This window comes from Gorilla gorilla, chromosome 3 (genome assembly GCF_029281585.2).
Source record: "Gorilla gorilla gorilla isolate KB3781 chromosome 3, NHGRI_mGorGor1-v2.1_pri, whole genome shotgun sequence".
NCBI lineage: Eukaryota > Metazoa > Chordata > Mammalia > Primates > Hominidae > Gorilla > Gorilla gorilla.
In genome coordinates this window covers 49,801,298-49,825,334 of record NC_073227.2, presented here as the reverse complement: position 1 = coordinate 49,825,334, position 24,037 = coordinate 49,801,298, and the positions used below count along the sequence as shown (strand labels likewise).

The 24,037-nt window shown below is 41.4% G+C and overlaps 1 long non-coding RNA gene across 4 annotated transcripts in view; it reads right to left on the bottom strand.

Moving 5' to 3' along the window:
- Positions 1–24,037, bottom strand: part of LOC109026507 (uncharacterized) — a 66,907-nt gene that overhangs the window by 19,960 nt on the left and 22,910 nt on the right. Inside the window, exons 2-5 of one of the 4 annotated variants that reach the window (XR_010133217.1) lie at positions 8,872–9,006; positions 7,999–8,157; positions 5,656–5,829; positions 3,237–3,676 (exon numbers count right to left, since the gene is read on the bottom strand). This is a non-coding gene — a long non-coding RNA (uncharacterized lncRNA). Of the gene's footprint in view, positions 1–3,236; positions 3,677–5,655; positions 5,830–7,998; positions 8,158–8,871; positions 9,007–24,037 lie in introns of those variants that run through there. The other 3 variants (XR_008679068.2, XR_002005499.3, XR_010133216.1) reach the window with 3 other exon arrangements.

Here is a 24,037-nt window from a genome sequence, read left to right as displayed (position 1 = left end):
AGCCTGTCTTGCCACCATTCAGAGCTGAATTTCTTTTTTTTTTCTTTCTTTCTTTCTTTGAGACAGAGTCTCACTCTGTCACGCAGGCTGGAGTGCAGTGGCATGATCTTGGCTCAGCACAACCTCTCCCTCCCGGGTTCAAGCAATTCTCCTACCTCAGCCTCCTGAGTAGCTGGGATCACAGGTACCCACCCCCATGCCTGGCTAATTTTTGTATTTTTAGTAGAGACTGGGTTTCACCATGTTGGCCAGGCTGTTCTCGAACTCCTGACCTCAAGTGATCCACCCACCTTTGCCTCCCAAAGTGCTAGGATTACAGGTGTAAGCCACCACACCTAGGCTCTGAGTTGCTTTTTATTAGCGTCAGTGCCTTGCAGATTATTCTTTCAACGCTTCCTTTTGCAGTCTCAGCATTTTCATCAACTGACTTGTGAAGCTGTGCAGTGAGGACCAGGGCTTAAGCCCTGGAGGGCAGCTGGAGGGAAAATCACACTGCAGAGGCTGTTTCTATTGCCTGCACTCAAGATGGCAAGACTGTGAGAGACATTAAACTTGCCCAACAGACAGAATAAAACCTACGTGGACTCACTCTGCTTCACTCCACTAGGCAGATGTCCTTGCTACCATGTGGTTCATTGCCAGTCTTGCTGAATTCAACCTGGGCACCCCCAACCTTAGTTGGCACATTTTTTGCTTTCTGCATTATCAGTGCATCACTTGATCCAACTTGCCCTGGCAGAAGATGCAGTGATGGCAGATAGGTGCTTGTTGCCCATGAAAATATGGTTACATAGTCCAAATTAGAGGAACAGCTTTTAGTTCTTATTGGTTATCCCATTGAGATAAACTTCTGAGGACCAGAGTGGACTCTCATTTTGGACGCATGATTCTTCAGGTGTTTTCTACCTCTGGCTACCAACATTCAGGAAATATTTACTGAGTCCCTCTTTTGCCCCAGACACTGTTTTGAACACTGGGTTTAGAGTAGTGAACAAAACAGATACGCTTACCCATATGGAGCTTGTGTGCTAGGAGGGAGAGATAGACACAAAAGAATAGAACCAGGTAAAATATATAGGATGACAGAAAGGATTAGTGCTATGGAGGAAAAGAAAGTAGGGGAGGGAGTTAGGTAGTAGAAGTGTATTAGTCCGTTTTCACACTGCTGATAACATATCCAACACTGGGTAATTTATAAGAAAAAAAGATTTAATGGACTCACAGTTTCAAGTGGCTGGGGAGTTCTCACAATCACAGCGGCAGGTAAAAGGCACATCTCACATGGTGGCAGACAAGCGAAGTGAATGAGAGATAAGCTATAGGGGTTTCCCCTTATAAAACCATCAGACTGGCCAGGTGCGGTGGCTCATGCCTGTAATCCCAGCACTTTGGAAGGTCAAGGAGGTTGGATCACCTGAGGTCAGGAGTTCGAGACCAGCCTGACCAAAATGGTGAAACCCTGTCTCTACTAGAAATACAAAAATCAGCCAGACATGGTGGCACATGCCTGTAATCCCAGCTACTTGGGAGGCTGAGGTAGGTGAATCGCTTGAACCCAGGAGGCGGAGGTTGCAGTGAGCTGAGATGGCACCACTGCACTCCAGCCTGCGTGACAGAGCAAGACTTTGTCTCAAAAAAAAAAAAACAAACAACAAAAAAAACAGATCTCGTGAGACATATTCACTATCATGAGAACAGTATGGGGAAACCGCCCCCATGATTCAATTATCTCCCACTGGGTCCCTCTCACAACACGAGGGAATTATGGGAGCTGCAATTCAAGATGAGATTTGGGTGGGGACACAGTCAAACCATATCAACAAGTAAGGTGGGAGAGTTTCAATTTTAAATATGGAGTGGTCAGGGATAACTTCACTGAGATGGCGACATTTGAGTGAAAACCTAAAGGACATGAGATAATGAGCCATTTGGACAGCTGGGAGAATCTGCATTCCAGGCAGAGAACAACAAATGCAAAAGTCCTGAGGAAGTGGCAGAACGCAGGAGCAATGAGGAGGCTGGAGAGGCTGGAGTGGAGAAGGATAGGAGGTAAGGTCCGAGAGTTTGCAGAGGCACTAGGGCATGCAGAACTCTGAGGCCCATGGTAAGAATTTGGCTTTTATTAATACTTGCATCAGATGAGAAGCCACTGAGCAGAGAGTTGACACAAATGATCACTCTGGGTTCTGTATTGGGAAAAATAAATTCTATGGGAGTGTGGTAGATTTAAAAAATATGTCCACAAGTGCCTCGATGCTCCTCTCTTCAAAGGATGGAGCCTAACCTAATCTCTTTCCCTTGAGAATGGGCTGGACTTAGCGGCTTTTGTCTCACAAATAGAAGTGGGGGCAGCAATGGTGCAGGAGCTTGGAGATTAAATCAAGGGGCAATACAGCCTCCTCCTGGCTCTCTCCCTCTTAGCTCTCTTGCTCTAAGGAAAGCCAGCTGCCATGTCATGAGGACATTCAAGCAGCCAAGGGAGAGCCAACCTGCTTAGGAACTGGAGCCTCCTGCCAATAGCCAGAGAGAAACTCAGGTCTTCATTGATGGTGAACAGCCACGTCAATGAACCATTTTGGAAGGTGATCTTTCAGTCAAGCTTTCAGATGACATCTCTTTCTTTTTCTCATTTTAAAAATTGTGGTCAAGTACACATAACATAAAATGTACCATCTTGACCATTTTAAAGTATATGGTTTAGTGGTATTGGATACATTCATCGTGTTGTGCGGCCATCATCACCATTCATCACCAGGACTCCTCTCTTCTAGTAATACTGAAACTCTATGCCCATTGAACAGTAACTCCCCATTATCTCTTTCCCTCTGTCCCTGGCAACCAGCATTCTACTTTCTGTCTCTATGGTTTTGACTACTCTAGGTACCTCATGTAAGTGGAATCGGCTAGTATTTGTCTGCTTGTAACTAGTTTATTTCACATAGCATATTGTCCTTCAGAAAACATCTTGACTTCAACCTCATAAGAGACCTTGAGCCAGGATCACCCAGCTAAGCCACTTGATTTTCTGTTGTTTTGAGACAGGGTCAGGCCCAGGCTGGAGTACAATGGTGCCATCTTGGCTCACTGCAACCTCCATCTCCCAAGTTCGAGCGATCCTTCCACCTAAGCTTCCCCAGTAGCTGGGATACAGGCACACACCACCACACCCAGGTAATTTTTTATGTTTTGTAGAGATAGGGTTTTGCCATGTTGCCCAGGCTGGACTTAAACTCCTGATCTCAAACTCTAATCCTCCCACTTGGCCTCCCAACGTGTTGGGATTACAAGACGAGCTACCACGTCTGGCTCACATACATATTTTGAATTCCTGTGTCCACCTTTGAAAGTTTTCTATTTCCTTCATCATTCCCACCAGAATCCATTGTCACATTGCAATCTGTTCCTTAGAGCTAAGAGAACTGAAAATGCTTATTATTATTTTTTTTGAATGGGGTCCAAAGAAGAGTGACAAAGTGAGAGAGTGCGTGGCTGATGGAATCTTAATTTTTGTGCTGCTGCCTTTGCTGTTTAGGAATTTTGCTGATCATCAGTGGCTTCCTTGCTGAGCTGCAGGTAGCTGAGGTCGATGGATATTTGACTTTCTGTGCATGAGCCAAAATCTCGCCTGATATTTGCTTCAGTATTTTGCTTTCATTCTTTTGCAGAAACATTCATGCTTTGCCGAGAGAGAAATAAAGAGATTAATTGCTAGAAACTCAGACATGTGACTATGCAAACAGCATATTTCAGAGAAATTTTTAAAAGTTCTATTGTGGGGGAAAAAATAAGAATTCTACTCCTCCCATGAGAGCTGATGACAAGGGAGCTGGCTTGGAGAAGTCCTAGAGGGAGAGAAACCCTGGGGCTGGAATGGAAGGGTGCCAGGAGTTTATGTCTCCAGTAACTCTGAGGAACGCAGTTTTGCATTAAAATTTTAAGTGGGGCTGAAATTCAGACAGGAAGGTTTTTGCCTTCTCCAAGAAAACTGTGATAAATAACTGCAGCATTGACTTAGGGAAGACACAAGTAGTTGAACTAGAAAGTGGAACTGGAGTTGACTCTAAAAACCTAATTTATGGATTACCAGGTGCCCAGTCAAAATGACTAATAATTCTGGGGCTGTAATTACCCACCTGTAGGCTTTATTTTTTTCCCTCAAATTTCTACTTTTTTTTTTGTATTTTACAAATTTTTAATAATGAACATGAACTCCTTTTATAATATAAAAAAATCCAATTAACTTAATTAGAAAAAAATTACCCACCAGGTGATGGGAGGTTTCTTGTTAATTCATCACACGGCATCATACTCTGCCCATCATGGAATAGTTATTTTTGTGGCTAACTCTGGGTGAGGTGTTGCAGGGGGTGTGGTTGGGGAGGGTGGTGATAGGAAGGGTGAGGGGAAAGACTGTTTCTTAGAGCACTGTCTAGAAGAGAGACCCGAGCAACTCCCTCTGAGGGGGAGCCATGTACATCGCCTGGCTTTCAGTGATTTCAAGGGGGAAGGGGAGCGGAAGAAGCAGAGGTTCTACTGTGGTGGGGGAGGCTATGTATCTGGTTTTGTCACATGATATCCACTGTCATGGAAGGCCTTGCATTTGGAAATCTGAGTTTGGTCCAAATGGGAGCCTGGGAGAGAAGTCTCAAACCGTGTCACCTGTCTTCATGCTGTGTAGTTCCTGCAAGCGGGGCAGGGATGGAGCAGCCAGCCCAGTCTGCCTCCCACCCGGCCCATCTTTTGTCTTCTACTGATGGGCTTGCTGGGGTAAGGAGTCAGCTTTGGTATTGATTGAAAATTTACAAGACTTTTTTTTGTTTGTTTTCTTTTCCTTTTTGGAAGACAGGATCTTGCACTATTGCCCAGGCTGGAGTGCAGTGACACAATCATACTCATTGTAGTCTCGACCTCTCTGGACTCAAGTGTCCACTTGCCTCAGCCTCCCCAGTAACTGGGACTACAGGTGTGCACCACCATGCCCAGCTTCAAGACCTTTCTCTGGGTTAGACCCATTCTTGGTGTTTGGTGTCCTGAGTAGACACTTGGGAAGGTCTGGAATGATTTACTCAATGTAAATGTCATGATTAATTTTACTTTCATCTAAGGGAGCCAACATCATATAATGAGTGGCTGCTGTGTGCCCATTAAAGAAATAAAGGGCCGGGCACCATGTCTCACACCTGTAATCCCAGCACTTTGGGAGGCCGAGGCAGGCGGATTGCCTGACCTCAGGAGTTTGCAACCAGTCTGGGCAGCACAGTGAAACCCCATCTCTACTAAAATACAAAAAATTAGCCAGGCGTGGTGGCATGTGCTTGCAGTCCCAGCTACTCAGGAGGCTGAGGCAGGAGAATTGCTTGAACCCGGGAGGCGGAGGTTGCAGTGAGCAGAGATCGCCACTGCACTCCAGCCTGGGTGACAGTGAGACTCCATCTCAAAAAATAAATAAATAAAATAAAATAAATAAAGAATTCAATCCTTGTCAGCTCAGTCTCCAAATGGAAGTCTTCTCCATTTCTCAGAAGAGCAACGCAGGGATTCCAACATCACACACCACAAATGGGGGAGGAGGAATCTAGTCACAGTTTACAGTGAGATTCAGAGGATTGCAAATGAGAATAGAGGAGACAGTGGAAAATTAAAATGCAGCCTCACAAGGGAAAAAGTGGTATCTGGAATTTGAAAGAATGTTCATGCTCTGAAAGCAGCACTCATGTCTAGGTAGAGTTAATGTATGGCATCTTCGTCATAATCGTTCCATTATTGATTAACTTCACATTGTGCTTCAGTTAGTTAATTGTAGCCTTTTCCTGTTTCTGGCTCTGGTGTCTAAAAGCAAAATAGACCCTTTGTTATGCTCTCAGAAGAACTATTTACACATTTTGATTTGGCAAAGAACAGTTCATTTTTTTTCTGGGCCTTTCTGGCTTTTTTATTCCACATGGAATATGCAAGCAAAACTGGCTGAACTTTGAAATAGCAGCTAAATCCTAACAGCACTACAGCATTACTTGCCTTGCTCTTCTCAAATGGCTATATTTATTATAAATTAAGTCAATATTCTGCTGTAGAAAAGTCACTGTATAACGGGTACATCTGCCAACTATGCCTAGTCCCAGAACCATGAGCCTGTCTGGCATAGATCATTCAGTTTTGCAGGCATCCCTCTATGGAATGTGGTTCTCTCCCCTACAGAAGGGTCCCCACTGTACTGGGGGAGGGGAGGTTGTAAGCAAAGTCATCAGTCCCTTGGAAGACGTCCTGACCTCCCCAGGACTGAACTTTCAACCTCTTGAGCTGACAGTTAGTAGTGGATGCACAAATTTTGCTTGCGACTAATTGCAGCTTGTAAATGGAGCATTGTGGCTCCGGAAAAGAGCCAGCAGTCTCTCTTCCCAGGGTCACCCAAGTGGAATCTGGACACAAGAAAGCCTGTCCCCTAATGGGCGTCCTCCCTGAGCCCTTCCCAACCTCTCAGGCCCTGGGTTTGTCTCCATCAAGTAGAGAGCTAGAGGGCACAGCAGGAGACTCCTCTGCAAATCTTCTTCGAATGCTGGGCTATTCATAGTAACTTGCAGCTCCCTCAGGAATTCCCACAGACTTCCCAGAGCTGACTATTGTCTCCCCACCCTGCAGCAGTGGCCTTTCACAGACCCAGGGATATACACGCCATCTCAAAGCACAAAATGCTTTGCAAGCCATCCGTGAGATGTTCACCAAAGAAACTACTGGAAGTTGAGAGGACGAAAAACAGAGGCAAGTTGGGAAGGTAGAATAAGATTTTCCAGCAGATTAACTATTTATTTTTAGTTTCACAAAGCAGACACACTTTGTAATTGACAAATAAGCTATAGAGTGCCATGGAACATGAAGTCACATTTCTTTTTCTTAAAGGCAGGACTAGGTATGCTCTGAGCATCTCTGATAGAACAGCTGGCTGTACATGTGAACCACAAACATTCAGTTGTAAAACAAAAGGGGTAGCCAAGGGTGACTTTTTTGTTTTCTCTGATAGTTTCATTGGACTGAGATGGTAGCTAATATCATCCTGTATCCTCAGACCATGAAAAGAACATAAGGAACTCTGTGAAAGTGTGGAGTGAGCTTTCCAGGCAAGCATCATATTGTTCTCAGTTAATCAAATTTGTCAAATTGTTCCCAGTGCCTTAGAGCTAAAGGGTAATACTTAGGACCACAGTAAACAAATCCCCAGCCATCTGCTCTGACAGCTGTTGGACCTTGAGCACGAACTTGTATTCCCAGAGTATTTTGAGAGCCCTTAGGCACAGGGATGTACTAGAATGGTTCAACCATCAAGTGGCCAAAGAAAGGTTAAAACTACTAACAGCCCTGGGATATGTATTCCCAGCTAGAGGTGTCCCAGGAATAAGCAACAGGAGCAAAATTCTCCCTTTGTTCATCAGTCTCTGAGGATTCCAGTTTCTGTATCATCTGGATATTTTCTCAATACCTTCAGCTTGGCCTTAAAAATCAATGCAGTTAGTGAACTGCTTAGTTGAAACTGAACACATCTATTGATGCCGAAACAAGAGCTGTGCACTTCCAGCCAATTTAAAGAAATCTGCTTGGATGATCTGTTCGATTCTGTGCCTCTCGAATGTGAGGGCTCAGAGAATTCCCTTGCAGTTTCAGTAAATTATTTCTATGAAAGTTGTTTGCCTTCACAAGTTAGTTTTTGTGTGCCAATTTCATTAGGCCAATTGGGTGTCATAAATGATGTTAGAATAGGGTGATCAACCAACCCAGTTATGCTGAGACTGTCTCAGTTTTAAAACTGAAAATTCTACATTCTCTGAAACCTCCTATTCCCAGGCAAATGAATAGCTCGTCATTTTACCAAGTAATTTCCCTTCCAAGTCAAAATGTCCTACTGAGCTTGAAAGTGTAGCAACTTAATAAAGTCTTGAGTTTCTGAGTTTAAAATCTTAGTGGAGCACACATTAAAAGGGATTCTTCTGAAAGTGACAAGGGGCTTACCTGGGGAGGTCAGTTTGATTTGAAATTATCCAAGAGTAAAAGGACTCTTTGTGACATCTGATGGGTGGGGGAGCTCGGTGTCCAAGTATACCACACTCAGTAACCACACATAGGTATTTAGTAGCCAGCGTTTTCATCTTTCTTCCATGTCTTCAATTTCTGATACAGAAAAAAAATGCCAGACAGATTTTTATAAATGTTCTCTTGGGACATTGTACATTTCCACTCATATACTTTTATGCACTTGGGAAACGTGAAAAGAAGGTCAGATGAAAGAAATATTTAAACTATGTAAGCCTCTCTTACTACATTCTTAGAAGATCAAAGTCATTTTGTGCATTAATGTTTTTCCATATCTAAACTTTATATTTGGCTTCATTTATTCCACTCGATTTGACCTAACTCAGTGCTTTTTAAACTCAAATGTGCCAGTGAATCACCTGGGGATCTTGTTAAAATACAAATTCTGATTCAGTATGTCTGGGGTGGAGCCTGGGATTCTGCACTTCCAACTAGCTCCCAGGTGATACTGATGTGGCTGGTCTGAGGGCCACAACATGAGTAGCAAGATTCCAGGTGACTGTAACTACATTTTCTTTACTCTCAGGAAATTTCTCAAAAGAGGGAAGAAAAAATATTTTTAAAGGATTGGAGAGAAGAAATTGTGCTTTATATTCTCAAAAATAATGTCTGCAGAACAGTGAATACTGTGTGTTTTAATGCAAAACACAAATGCAATTAGAACTGACCCAAAACATCAGCCTATCTAGGAAAGGAAGGCGGAAGGAACGAAGTAGAGGAAGTTAGAGGGTGTGGCCATTGAATGTCTGTGGCTGGAGGGAGGCCACTCTTTTCTCAAGCAAAGGTACTTACCTTTTCTTCTACCACTCTCTTTCCAGGGACATCAATAGCCAGGATTCCCCTTCCAAAGGTTGCTGGAAGTGTGAGCAGCACTTTGGTTATGAAGCAAGAGAATGTTTTATTCTCTTTCAATTGGTTGTGAGAACCCTACAAAAAGATCCATTAAAGATGAAAAATGAAGCATGCTCTGAAAAGCATACCAATCTTTTCATGTTCATTATAGTTTATTGTGTTTCTGAAGACACAAAAACAGATAATGAAATACATAAGTAGAAGAGGAAATATCATTAAGTCAAATGCCTGACAGAAAATGGATTATACTAAAACACACACAGTTCTGATAGCATTTTACAATAAAAATTGTTTATGTGACTCAAGGATTTCTGTTGCTCACACAGCCCTGGTTGACACATATAGGGGCAGAAAAGAAATTTTGGGTTCAAATATTTTAATTACTTAAGAACAAAGTGGATGTGCCTCAGAAATGGATGAGATGTTTCACCCAAATTATATCAGTCATGACCTTGGGAGAGTTTACATCCTTTTCCCTGAAGAGGAGCATCAAATGTAGCTGATTACATGGTCACTAAGCACCCCCACGAAACAAATCTTTCAATGTATGTTTACATTCCATGGAAAATGTGTAGCCAAGGCTCTGACCAATATGACTTATATCTACTGCTCTTACAGGAGTTTCAGGCTGAAAGAAGAAACCCTTTTTTCATACAGGTCATCAAAGCAGAGGTGGGCCAAATTATGCTCCATGTTTCTTTGCATTTCTACAAAGGAGGAGCATATAATGGAATAAATTGAGTTCAATATTTTTCCTTTACCTAGAAGCTTGCTTCTGTTTAATTTCTCCCATATTTTTGTTTTGAATAGCTGGCTGCTCATAAATGGTCCTCTATGTGTTTTGATATGATATCCTCAGAGACTCTCTTAGATTGTGAAATCCTAGTGAGTGGAGCTGTTTATCTGCTCATCATCAAGACAGGTGGTCTCTCAGGCCAGCAGACACTTCTTTAGAGAGCAGCCTCTGGGCTGCAGCTTTGACTCCAGATGGGTGAAAACCACTCTGTTACATCTTAGGCTTCACTTGCTCTCTTTTTTCTTGGTATGGCTGTGTGGGGGCTGATGATAAGAAGGACCGTGAAGGAGGATCAGTTTTATTTTTCCGCCTCTGCCACCTTCGTATTCACAGCCCCTGGCTTGGAACAATGCACACACCTCTAGAACATTGTCACCTCTCATCAGATCTACAAATTGGGTGCTTGCACCAGTGGAGAAGCCAGCTCACAGGCAACAGGAATGGTTTTAAGTGTCCTGCCTTGTTTCTTTTTCTTGAATTTGCTCAGACATATGCATAGATTTACATGATCTGTCCATTTATATATACTTTGGGCACTTAACCTTGCAGCTACCTATTTCTATTTAAAGTCATAATTTCCCCCCACATTTTCCTGATCATGTTCAACTCTGCAGTCTATGTTGCTGAGAACATTCTGTCATTCATTCATTGAACAAATATTTGAGTGCTTTCTATGTGGCAGGCATGGTAGTAGGTGCTGGGTTACAACATTGAATAACACAAAGCCCTTGGCTTCTTTTGTTCTAGTGGCAGAGTGGAGAGACAGTCAGCAAACAAATAAACCAATAGATATGAACTATATTAGATGGTAATAAGTCCTAGAGAGAAGAATGTACAAGGTTAGGAAGATGGGGGTGCTGCAGGGGGGTGCAGGTATTGCTCTTTTACATGGAGTAGTCAGAGAACTTCCCATCTGGAGCTACGACTTGGGATTGTACTTCGTACAAGTCCATAGGTTGCTTTTCTCCTCATGGTTATTATAGGTTGTGTTGCTGTGAAAACTTTCTGGCAGATAGGATCAAAGCACTTGATTAAGAGGGTGCCCTTTTTTGAAATTGTCCTTTGGGACTAGTTGTAGGCCTTGATAAGGCTGAGATTTTAGCAGCTCTATGGAGGAAGTGAGGCAGTGAGTCATACAGCTATATGGGGGAAGAGTATTTCAGGCAGGTGGAACAGCAAATGTGACGTCCTGAAGCAGGAGCAATTCATCGTGTGTTAGAGGATGGGGCCAGTGGCTGGAGCAGAATGAATGAGGGGGCAGGCATGGGAGGTGAGGCCAGTGGTGGAGGAGGACCCATCACAAAGGGTCTTGGAGATCATTGCAAGGACTTTGTCTTTCATTTTAATAGAAACAGAAAGTCAGTGAAAGGCTTTGAACTGAGAATTGATATGGCCTGATTAATATATATTAAGGATCATTCTGGCTGCAATGTGAAGAACTAATATAGGGCAGATATGAGTGCAAGCAGACAATCATGAGGCTATTGCAATTGCCCAGGGGAAAGAATATGGTGGGTTGACCCTTTGGGATAATAGTGGAAGTGGTGAGAAATATTAATTCTGCTTTAGGAGAAGCCTTTTATATGAATCCTGAGATCCATTAGCTTCTTGTGCAACGTGGTGAAAATCCTTCTCTTGCATATCAGGTGTATTTCAACAATTAGTGTCCCACAGAAAGAATGGTGGAATCTCAGAGTTGGAAGGGTCTTAGAAGCAGGACATCTAGTGGAGGAAGAGTGAAAACAGAGATACTTGGTCCGATCTTCAAGCTTGTGTAGCTCTTACATTTTGATAGGGGGAAAGGAGGAAACTGATGCCTCAATAAATGTTAGTTTATCTGGAATTCACAGTGGTTCCAGGCTAGGGAATCTAAAGGTGGAGACTGCATCCTAGTGTGAGAGAGCACAAAATCTGAAAGCTCCGATCTAACTCAGTTCTCTTTTGAGGCTATTTCAACCTGTCACACAATGCAGAGATTACCTGCTCAGCATCCCAGGTTGCATAAACCTAGCCTTGACTACGTTTCCAATGGAAGAGTACTTGTCATTTTAAGATAATTCACCATGATGTTGGACAGCTCCAAGCACCTGGAAGATTTTTGTTTGTTTGTTTGTTTTTGTTTTGTTTTTGTACAGAGCTGAAATCTCTCTCTTCTACCCATTCTGTCCTCTGTAGCTAGGCTAGCCAGTAAAGGCAGTGGAAGAATATTGGTTAAGAGTATGGTTCTGGATCCAGATGGTCTAGGTCAGGATCCATGTTCTTTGTGAACTTGAGCAAGTTGATAAACCTCAGTTTCCTTAATTTGTGCCTCAGTTTCCTCAAAAGCAAGGTAGTACCTATAAAGCACTTAGAAGAGGGCATGGTACAGAGATGGTGTTCAAAAAATAATGGCCATATGATTAATTATTCTTTCATATTGTTATGAATATGAGAATCTGGCCCATATTTGAGCACCACTCTCATGAGGCTCTGCTTTTCCTGTAATTTGCTTATTCCTATTAAATTTTGTAGTCCTGACATGATTCCTGGTAGCAATTATCAATGAAATTAACAAAAGCAAAGGGTTTGGTGTTTGCCCTGGGGCAGCAAGAAAAGAGGAATTACTGATAACTGGTTTTGGGGTTCAGGCGTTAACCTGAACCCAAGTTGTTGGTTCTCCAGCATTTAAGGTTGACCCCATCTTAAATATAGATCCATAAGGCCCATATCATTTGGTAAGCAGTAGTTCAGGATGCAGTGGAGTAGTGTGGTTGAAAATCTAGGTTTTGGAGTCTGATTTTTCTCATTTGACTCCAGTTTTGACACTTATTCTATAACTATGGGCAACTTATTTAATCATAATAATATATTCCTTCAGTTTATTGTCAAGATCAAATGAGAATATATTCAAAGTGCTTTGTACAATGTAGGAGGTCAAGAAATTCTAGTAATAATTTTAAGTTATAGAAATGAATTTCTAAAACAAAGTAATAGGGTTTGGATCTGAGTCCCCACCAAATCGCATGTTGAATTGTAGTCCTCAGTGTTGGAGGTGAGGCCTAGTGGAAGGTGTTTGGATCATGGGGATAGATTTTTCATGAATGATTTAGCACCATCTGCTTGGTGCTGTTCTCATGACAGTGAGTTAATTCTTGCAAGATCTGTTTGTTTGAAAGTGTGTAGCACCTCCCCCTTCACTCTCTTCTCTCTCACTCCTGCTCCCACCATGTGAGATGAAATTTGCCTTCTGCCATAATTGTAAGTTTCCTGAGGCCTTACCAGAATCCAGGCAGATGCCAGCATCTTGCATCCTGTACAGCCTGCAGAACTATGAGCTAATTAAATCTCTTTTCTTTATAAATTACCCAGTCTCAAATATTTCTTTATAGGAATATGAGAACAGACTAATACATAAAGTCAATTCTTAGAAATGACCATGTTCAAAAGTAATCCAAGCCACATTCTCTGGGCTTCATAGTGCATCTTAAGGAGGAGAAGAAGGAAGGAATATTAAGACTTGCTGCTCCTACCTTCCTGGCAAGTGAAGGTTCCCAGTGCTCAAAGAGGCTTACTGCTAGAGCCAGGTGGAGCTGCTCTCACATTCACAAGAAATGTAGGAGACTCTGAAGTTGGCTTACCCTGACACCCACCCATCAACTGAAAATTTAAAATGTGCTTGAACTGGTTATTTCGTAGCAGATAAATTTTTTTAAATAAATTTTTTTCTTGAATACAACAAAATACGTGTCTATTATAGAAATGCAAGAAAGCATAGAATAGCCCAAAGAGGCAAACCAGATTTATTTCCACCGCCCAGAAGTTGCCCTTGCAAGGTTTTTGCACAGCACCTTAGGTGGGTAAGCAACATAAGGCAAGGCTGTGTCTTTCTGGCCTAATCCCAAGACCCTAGAAAGGAATGCAGCATCATGGTACAGAAGAGTGATTAGTAAAGAGTGGCTGGATGAATGACATATAATCATGTCTATAAATATATTTTTACCCCCACTGGGGATAAAAATTGCCAGGTAGATTTCTTTCCATTGTTGTTTCACTTAATTGGATCCTTTTAAATATTGAATATAAAGCCAGTGGTGAATATAAGTAGATCCTAAATGTGCCAAGAACACAGTCTTGTGTTTTGCCCATGTGGAGGTCCATAATCCAAGAAGTGTCCAATGGGCTTCTCTCAATGGATCATGAAAACTGACCAGGCTGATCTCAAATAAGTGGCTCCCACCCAGAAATCCCTTCTCCTGAGTTTTTTTTAACCCCACTTTCACTCATTTGGAGAATTTCACAAACATTTTGGATTTAGGAGAATTTCCACTTCCCTCCCCTACATTCAATTTTCTTTCTAAAATAATGGGGTACCATTTATTTTATGCTTGCGACAAGCCTGATACTTTGCGAAACTTCAAACTGATATCATCTCATTTAATCCTCAGAACAACTCTGTGTTGGCTATCACCATTCTTACAGAAGAAAAAGCAGAGGCTATGGAAGGTGCAAAAACTTGCCCAGAGTCACATGGCGGGCAAAGGGCAGAATCTAGTTCAGGTCAGTCTGACTCCAAAGTCCATGCTTCAACCACCTGGATATGCCATCATGAGAGTTTATGTTTAATCTTGAATATTGCTCTCTATACTTAGCTTTATAAGCATGAAGCTATTATATTACCTCCAGCGGCATCTGAAATGTCAAAATTAATATCTGGAGTGGATGTACCATAATTTAAATACTCAATCTCTTGCCCCTCCTTGTTAAACAGGTAGGTTGTAGAGAATGTCAGAGCAGAGATGCCCAATATTTAAAGCTCAGAGAGCGTAAGGAAGAGCATCCTATTGTGGAACCCCAGGAGTGAGGTGGTGGACAAAGTAAAAGCCAGTTAACATAAAGGGATTATGTGGAAACTGGGTCCTGGGCATCTCGCACCTTCCTAGAACCCAACATGTGGCTCCCAGGAAATTACAGGAACACTGAACAAGGAGGCTGCAGAAGGGTAACAGGAAAGGTTCGTGTTTGCATTTTCCCCACATCTGGTTTTTGCCCATCTGAACACGTCGCAGGGCTAAATTACAATATAATAAATTACAAGGGCTTGACCATCAGAGCCTTTTTGGGGTATGGGAGGGAAACACCCAATCCTGCTTTGCTGCTAGGTCTCTCTCTCTCTCTCTCTCTCTCCACCCCCCCACTTTCTCTGTCTTCTGAGGAATCTGGAGGATGACTAATATGGGGTAACAGAGACTCATCTTCCTCTTCCTCTCTCTCCCCCACTCCCAGGGCTGGGTCTTTCTGCCCTCAGAAACCCTTGGACGCTGTCAGTGATTGTCAGAGAGAGACTGTTCGGGCTGAGGCTTCAGACACTGCCCAAGGGCAGATTGCTGGACTCCCAGCCCGAGCCCTGCCTCACGAACAATGAAGACCCTTCAGCTTCTCCCCTCAGCTGTCTCAGGGCCACCCCGGGTGAGGTGGGGGTGGGCGACCAAGTGAACCCCAGCTCAGGAGGGCACAAGGAGGGAGGTAAAATAGCACGGTTAAAATCAGAGTCTTTTTGAACCCTGGGTTAAATTTCCAGCCCTGCCATTTATCTGTGTAACTTTGATTTGTGTTAGTTAACCTGAAAGAACCTCAGTTTTTCTATCTAGAAAATGGTGATGATAATCCTTAACAAAGAGAGGCTGAAAAGATGAAATAAAATGAAACCACTGTGCCTGTCAATCGGTGCATGTTGGCTGATATTGATATTGTCAGCCTAAGTGTACGGAAGAATTATATTCTCTCTTCTATTTTGTAAAATGCTTCTGACTATTTTGGTGTAATTTTCTACTTAGTTAAACTGGTTCATTTTTGCCCGGATGGGTTAATTTATTAACCCTCCCTTACCCACCCTTCCCAAAAGCTTTTGTTCTTCTAGGTCCATGGCTTGGAGAAAGGAGACGTAGGTCTTTTTTGTTTGAAGGATACTGGGGCCTGAGGCGACCCTCAGGTGACCTGTTCCAGCCGGAGAATCTAGCTAGAGAGAAGTTTGCAGGAGACACAAGAAGCTTTTGTGACTTTTTTTGTTTGTTTATGAATATTTAAAAGCGTGTGTTATTCTTTGTAGGGTGTGTATAGAAGCTATTCAACACTTGCAGGTGAATGATGAGATACTCCTTTTTCAGGACAAGAAATTCCTTTGGCATTCTCATTTTTTTCAGTCTTAAGAACCCAAAAGAGAAAAGTATGACTCTGAGAGGCTTCCAAATGGGGATTAACACCACTCTATGATCTGTGCAGTTGTTATTTGCAATACAACACAAGCACAGAGGACATAGGGGGAAAAAAGAAGTATAACCAAGGGACAAGATGGTAGTATATTTTCTCATGAAGAATAGAAAACAATTCTCTCCTAAAACCAGATTGAGACAGCTAATTGGAGCCTTTGGGAGACACCATTGATGAGATACTCAGAAAAGAATTACTCCATTTTGCAGTTCAGTATGTCTCAGATCTTAGACTGACCTAATTTCAACAAAACATAATATTATGAAAGAAAAAAGTTATATCCCAATAGTAGGAAGTGATTGTAGGGTTAAAGGGTGCCTGTTTGGTAAGTGTCTACTTCATCTTTTTTATTCATCTAAGCTCCTCCACTCCCTGGCACTCACCCTATTTCTACTTTCAAGGATAGACTCTGACATTTCTTCTGTGACTAGAGTAAGTCATCCTTTTTCTTTCTGGAATTTGGGTTCATAAAACTGCAACCTTATATTTTAAAAGAGACGCTTAGGACAAAACTGGAAAAAAATTAAAGTGATGAATTGTTTCTAGAAACTATTTGATTCAGGAAACTTTAAATTACCAAGAATACTCATGGTTAATTATTCTAGATTTGGTTTACCCAAATCTCAAAATTAACTGTGCATATAGTTTGCTTGGATTGATACATGTTGATGATGTTTACTGCAAATAATCCCTCAAAGCTTAGAATCTATTTTTACTTTTTCCCCCAAGTTAGAATTTAGCCTTTGAATACATTTTGTTTATAGTTATTTAAAATTCCATGTAAGTATATAAACTCCCACTTGCTCTCGTTTCATTTCTCTGCCATTTTTGCAGGCAATTTTTACACGAAAGTTGTGTCACTCTTAACAACCTAGCCTTATTTTCTCATTTCCCTTTAATGGTTTTGTGTTCTAAGTTTAATTTAAGAATGGATTGCTTACATTTCACTTACAAATCTCCCTTCTAATCACTGTTATTAATACCACAATTTTGTTGTAATATCTGTAAGAGCACAAAATGTGTCCTCTTAAAGATGCATTTGCCAACCGCTGACTTGCATACATTTCAATTACAACTCTCCCTTGTAATTATTATTATTAATATCCCAATTACTATCTTAATATCTATAAGACTGCAGAAGGTGGCCTGTCAAGGGTGCATTTACAAACAGCTTTTTCAGTTTCCTCTTAAGAAAAATGTGCCAGACTTTATCTAAATTCAACCTCCCCTATGATTTACATTAGACAACACACTCCATCAATAAAACCATCAAAATGATCTAGTGCATTGTAGACAAAAGTTATTGTGTCAAGTTGACACTAATCAGTTAATTCCAGTAAACCTTCAGATAAACAAAAGCTTGTTGTCTATTACTGATGTGTGTGATGGGCCTCTTGTATATCCTATGGTTATGCCCATCTATAGAGATGTATTTGGCAGACACTTGCCCTGAGGCATCTATATGGAAACTGAGACAAGATCTATAGTTAATGATGTTGACCCTGACTCCCCCAACAGAGACTGAATTCAAGTCCTCATAATATCTCGACAGCTGATATGTATATTGTGCTAATAATATTAACAATTACTATGCCACTGGGATTCCCCAGGCCCTGGCTTAAAAAAAAAAAGCTATTTTAAAGCTTCTTTCCTTATATGAACTAATTTCCTTGTTTATGCCCATCACTACTCCTTTCTCCCCATTGAGACAAGAATGTGTTTCTAAGCAGAGAAAGGCTTTTCTTAGTAGAGGTATTTTGTATTAATAAGAAATGCTGTGTGAGTTCATCAACTTCTGGAAGGGCTAGCAGTACCAGTGATGCTCTAAGGAAACATTTATAGTCATCATTTCCCAGTCAGCTTGGGGCAGTAGAAACCAAGAGAGCTAGCTTCACATTGATGTTGTTGATATTGGTCAGAAGGAGGCATTCAGAATGTCAGTAGGCCCTGCCTGGTGTGGCTCTCCTTTGGACATGGGGAGACACACTGCCAACCCCTGCTCGGCATGATTGGGTGGCTGAGGCATCAGAAATTGCCCTTGGGGCTCCTGAGTTAGCTGCCTAGCCTTGGAGAAAAGTGGAGGGATTGAACCAGATCTCTTCTCTTCTCCCGGCTTCTCCTTCCTCTGCAAATAAATAGGAAAGGCCACGGCAGGCTCACAGGCCACAGAGAAGCTCAGGATGAAATGTTGACAGGGGGCACTGTTAAAAATTAAATTCTGCCCTATTTTGTGTACCATTCTTGTGAGTCACATTCGTGAATAGTAGCGAGAGATTTAATGATCGCATATTTTTTATCTTATTTCCCTTCAGTCGATGGCAATTTTTTTCTGTTAATGTCAACTTAGAGCTCAAAGTAATTTAGTAATTGATTCTAAGCACAGCAGTTCGCCAACGGCAGCTCTCCATTTGTGGGGAATATCTCTGCTAATTTTATCCATCAGAATGAGATTACCATGCTAATCTCTCCCATCCTCATCTCTTGGTCATTTGGGACATGCTGATGCAAATGACTTATTAGACACAAGGCCTTCGTCTATCCCCAGTATCAGAGAAAGATGAAAGGAAGCCAAGATAAGGATATTTCAATGCCCGTACAGACACAGATGGTATGCATGCCTAATACTAAAATGATAATACCCTAAACTGGAAACCCAAATAAAAACAAGTTATGACAAATGAAAAATACAATGGATCAAAGTATATTAAGTACATTGATGGGGAAGAACAAAAAGAATTAAGGCAGAACAAATGCATCTGGGGACGTGTAATTGGAAACTTAAACATTCATTGAGCCAGGGAAACCTAGAAAGTCATATGTCAGGTGGAGGGAGGGGGGTACCCTTAATGAGATTAAGTGGAGAAAACCAAAATGGCTGTGCTAACAAAAAGATTGAGGCTGTGTCTACAGACACAATCTGTTCGACTGTTTTCAGTGAATGACTGGTTACTGACCAAGTTAGCTATTGGTTGCTTGTCTGATTCAATTAAAATGCTCAAACCAATGTGAGCGTGTATGGTAAAAATAGCCTGAAACTAGTTTGGGTTACATATACACAATAGGGTATTGTATAACACAATGGGCTGAAAGGCCTTCCAAAGACATTGCTAGTAAATGGATACATTTTAAAATGCTTTGCTTTATGAAATAGCAAAATACTTAGGGGAAGTTCAGAAAAAAATAGTTTAAATACTTCAGGTAAGAAGGGGTTTAAAGGAAGAAAATAACTAATAAAGTAGCTGGGTGAATGTTTATGGAGACAGAAAACAACTCAGAGAGATGAAGTGTTTGTTTTAACACCCCTTAACATTTAGGATGCCAGATATGAGATCAAAAAAGGAAAATCTTGATATTAAGCATATAAATAAATCCTATATTATCTCTTCCATGGAAGAAATGAGAAATGGACATTATGGTCATTTTACCTTTAAAAAGCCAAACATCATGCCTGTAATCCCAGCACTTTGGGAGACCAAGGCTGGCGGATCACGAGGTCAGGAGATTGAGACCATCGTGGTTAACACGGTGAAACCCCGTCTCTACTAAAAAAAAAAAAATACAAAAAAATTAGCCGGGCGTGGTGGCGGCCGCCTGCAGTCACAGTACTCGGGAGAGCCTGCAGTCACAGTACTAGGGAGACTGAGGCAGGAGAATGGCGTGAACCCAGGAGGCGGAGCTTGCAGTGAGCTGAGATCGTGCCACTGCACTCCAGCCTGGGGGACAGAGCGAGACTCCGTCCGAAAAAAAAAAGAAAGCCAAAAACTTTATTACCAAGTTAATAAAAATATATCACAAAAATTCTAGAACAAAATGATTTCCAAGTTTTAATCATTGCCTCAATTATTTCAAATGTGATATATATATATATACATTTTTTAAAGATACATTTAAAAAAATGTATTTATATATACTTTTTTTTTTAAGACAGAGTCTTGCTCTGTTGCCTGGGCTGGAGTGCAATGGCATGACTTTGGCTCACTGCAGTCCCCACCTCCCAGGTTCAAGTGATTCTCTGCCTCAGCTTCCTGAGTAGCTGGGATTACAGGCGCGTGCCACCACGTCTGGCTAATTTTTGTATTTTTAGTAGAGATGGGGTTTCACCATGTTGGCCAGGCTGGTCTTGAACTCCCGACCTCAAATGATCCACCTACCTCGGCCTCCCAAAATGCTGGGATAACAGGCGTGAGCCACTGCACCCGGCCAAATGTTTTATATTCTAAAGCTGTATGTAACAGTAGCAATAGCCTAAAAATAGGGCTAAAACCCCTCAAATGCACGCTGCTGTCTCATACCCCTGACTTCACACTTGATATCATCCCCCCAAACCAGGATTTTCTCCTGACTTTTCTTTTCTCATTAAGGTGGCACAGTTCCCGAGTTACCTTTAACTCCTTTAAGTCATGGCATTGTCTTGGAGTCCTTGTCATCATTCTCCTACCACACAATTGCCAAATCATATAGATTCTCGCTCTCCCCATTGTTTCCATCCTTATTGTCAATTCGCTTATTTGAGTGTTTTTTCTAGCTCTGTCACCTGGGCTGGAGTGCAGTGGCACGAGCTCAGCTCAGCCTCCAAAAGTCATCTGGGTCTTGATCCATTCTTGTCTATATCCTTCTCTGAGCCTGCTCTTCTCAGCCTCCCCTCTGAATCATCTTCCATGCTACTGTCAGATTACTCTTTTTGAAAGCATGCTTCCAGATTGGGCTGGAACAACTATGAGGCAAGTGGAGAACTCACCTAGGGTGTCAAAGTTATGAGGGTAAAAACTCAGTAATCAGAATCAATATTGCTTTAAAGAAATATTTTTAAAAATCAAAATGAATGCAAAAGTCATCCATGACAAACAAAGCATCAGTATTTAAAATAAAGAGCAGGATCCAATCCTGCACTTGTGTGACCTCTCCTCACTTGCCTTACCCTAATCCCATCCCTGGTTTTAATCACTTTATTTACAAAAATAGCAAAAAGGAACAGGGGGTTGTTGTCTGCTGGGTGTGCATGTGTGTGTGTGTGTGTTTCTTTTTTGAGATGGAGTCTCGTTCTGTCACCCAGGCTGGAGTGGTGCAATGGTGCAATCTCGGCTCACTGCAATTTCCACCTCCTGGGTTCAAGGGATTCTTCTGACTCAGCCACCACGACTCCTGGCTAAACTTTGTTATTATTAGAGATGTAGTTTCGCCATGTTGGTCAGGTGCTGTTTTTTTTTTTAATATTGCATTATAATATTATTTAACTCGATTATTGAGTTTTGTGGCGTGCTGTACTCAGCTGACCCTAGTCCCGTCCATGCTCAGTGATTTGTCCCATCAAGTGCCAATTCCACATCCTGACGTTTCAGGATTTTTTCACATGGAGATAGTATGGTTTAGCAATTAACTTCATGGGCGTTGAGTCAATCCTAAATACAAATCCTCGCTCTGCTGCTCGCTAGCTGTGGAAAACTTGGGCACAAGATTTTGGTCTTTCGGTTTCCTCATCTGTAAATGAAGATTAAATACAGTTTACAGAAGACATTGCCCTATTTTCCCAGTCTTACCAGTCCACTGCCACAAAAATACTCAACTCTCTATAAACTGTTTCTTATACGTCTTCTCATTTAAGCCTAATGATCACCATGTTACACATACATGATGCTGACCCTCCAGCCTAAATTTCCTTCCCCTTCAACTTCACAAGTTAAAAGATATTAACAAACTTAAAAAGCCAGCTTTAAAACCACCACTTGCATGAAGGCTTTCCTAAGTTCCCCACAACCCTGCAACAACAACAGGCAAATATTGAGGGCCTATGATGCAGCAGTCATTTGGGATTCAATGGTAAACATGACCAGGGCAAGTTTGGCCCTCATAGAACATAGTCAAATGGCAAAAATGAACAAATAAACTATTAAGTATTAAACATGTCAAATAATTCTAATGCATTATAAGAAAATCAATATGATTATATTTCCATTAAGTATAATCAAATTAATTATAAAGTACTTAAAAATAATTCCAGGCTGAGGAAACAGTACGTGCCAAGGTCCTGAGCCTAGGAGCTCAGACTTTGTGCTCAGTGTGCTTGAAGAGCTGAAAGAAAGCCTGTGTGAGCTGAGGGGAGAATGGCAGGCTGCATTTCTCTTTGAACACGGGTCACTTTCATATCTATTTCTTATGACAATTATTTCCCCCCACTTTATATTCTGGTCAACGGTACCCTTGTCTTGTTCCAGTATTAGAAACAGTTAAGAGCGTGGGTTTCGTAACCAGTGTCTAGTTTAAATTCTGGCTCCGTTGCTTATTAGCTAAAAGACTATGGACAAGTTTTAACCTCTCTAAACATTATTTTCTTGAATTGTAAAATAGGAGTGATAATAATAGAACACACCTCCTAGGGTAATTGTGAAAATTAAAAGTGAATGTATGTAAAGCATCTATAATAATACTGGTACAGCTCTTCACAGGTAGAAGACTGATTTTTTTTTTTTTGAGACGGAGGTTCGCTCTTGTGGCCCCGGCTGGAGTGCAATGGCGCGATCTCGGCTCACTTCAACCTCCGCCTCCCTGGTACCAATGATTCTTTTGCCTCAGCCTCCCGCGTAGACATTTTTTTGTAAGCACCAGTGGCTAGATAGTTATAATAGAGGTTTAAATTCTTTATTTGGTAGCTTCTTTATCTGTTCTTTCCTTTCTTACCAACTGAAAGAGATGATCTGTAAAGAGGGCTCAGGCTGAAATAGCATTTAGCAAGGGCCACCAGCATACAAGTGTCTAATATCATCCTGAAACCCATGCTACTCAAAGTTAACATTACCTTTTCTTTCTTCATTTGAGACTGTTTAAGAATTTAGCCTATGTCAACTGGCAATTTTGAAAAACATTTTGCTGATGGAGCTAGTCTGAGATTTTATATTCATTTGCTTCAGGTGGTTGCAATGAAGGGCTGTTATAGAGCATTTCTTACCATGGCCTTTGATATAGGAGCATAAGTGTGTATGATCCACCTTAGACCAAGTAGTTTTGATCTTGCAGATAATCTGGAATCTTAAAGAATATATAGGTGACGCTTGAACAACAGGAGGGTTGGGGTACCCATGCCGCATGCTGTCCAAAATACACATATAACTTTTAACTCCTTAAAAACGTAACTACTAATAGACTACTGTTGACCAGAAGCCTCACCAGTAACATAAACAGTCTATTGATACGTATTTTGTATAATACTGTATTCTTCTAATAAAGTAAGTTAGAGAAAAGAAATTGTTATGAAGAAAATCATAAGGAAGAGAAAATATGTTTAGTATTCACTAAGTGAAAGTGGATCCTGATAAAGTCTTCATCCTCCTCATTGTCACATTGAGTAGGCAGAGGAAGAAGAGGATGACGAGTAGTTGTTCTGTCCCAGGGATGGCAGAGGCAGAAGAAAATCCACATAAAAGTGGACCTGTGCAGTTCAAACCCATGTTTTTCAAGCGTCATCTGTGTGTGTGTGTATGTGTGTGTATATGTGTGTGCGTGTGTGTGTGTGTGTGTAATGTGGCAGCGTCTTTAATGAAAAGACACAAACGTCAATGGGAGCCACATGGTAGAAAACAAGCAACTTGAAAATATGAAAATATTGTTTACAGATGTTTTTATTGTGAATCTCTTGAATTGATTATCTCTCTTTACATACATATAGTGTATAAAGTGTGCTATTTTGATTATTTTATTTTAATTTTTTTAAAGATGGACTCTTGCTCTGTTGCCCAGGCTAGAATGCAATGGTACGATCTCGGCTCACTGCAGCCGCCACCTCCAAAGCTCAAGAGACCCTCCCACCTCAGCCTCCCGAGTAGCTGGGACTACAGGCGTGCACCATCACCCCAGCATATTTCTGTATATTTTGTAGAGATGGGGCTTAGCCATGTTGCTCAGGCTGCTCTTGAACTCTTGAGCTCAAGAGATCCACTTGCCTCAGCCTCCCAAAGTACTGGGATTACAGGCATGAGGCATGGCATTCAGCCACTATTATTATTCTTACATATCTTGGAATATTTTGTTAAATTGGTCTTTCAACAAATCTATTACTATATTTTAATTTGG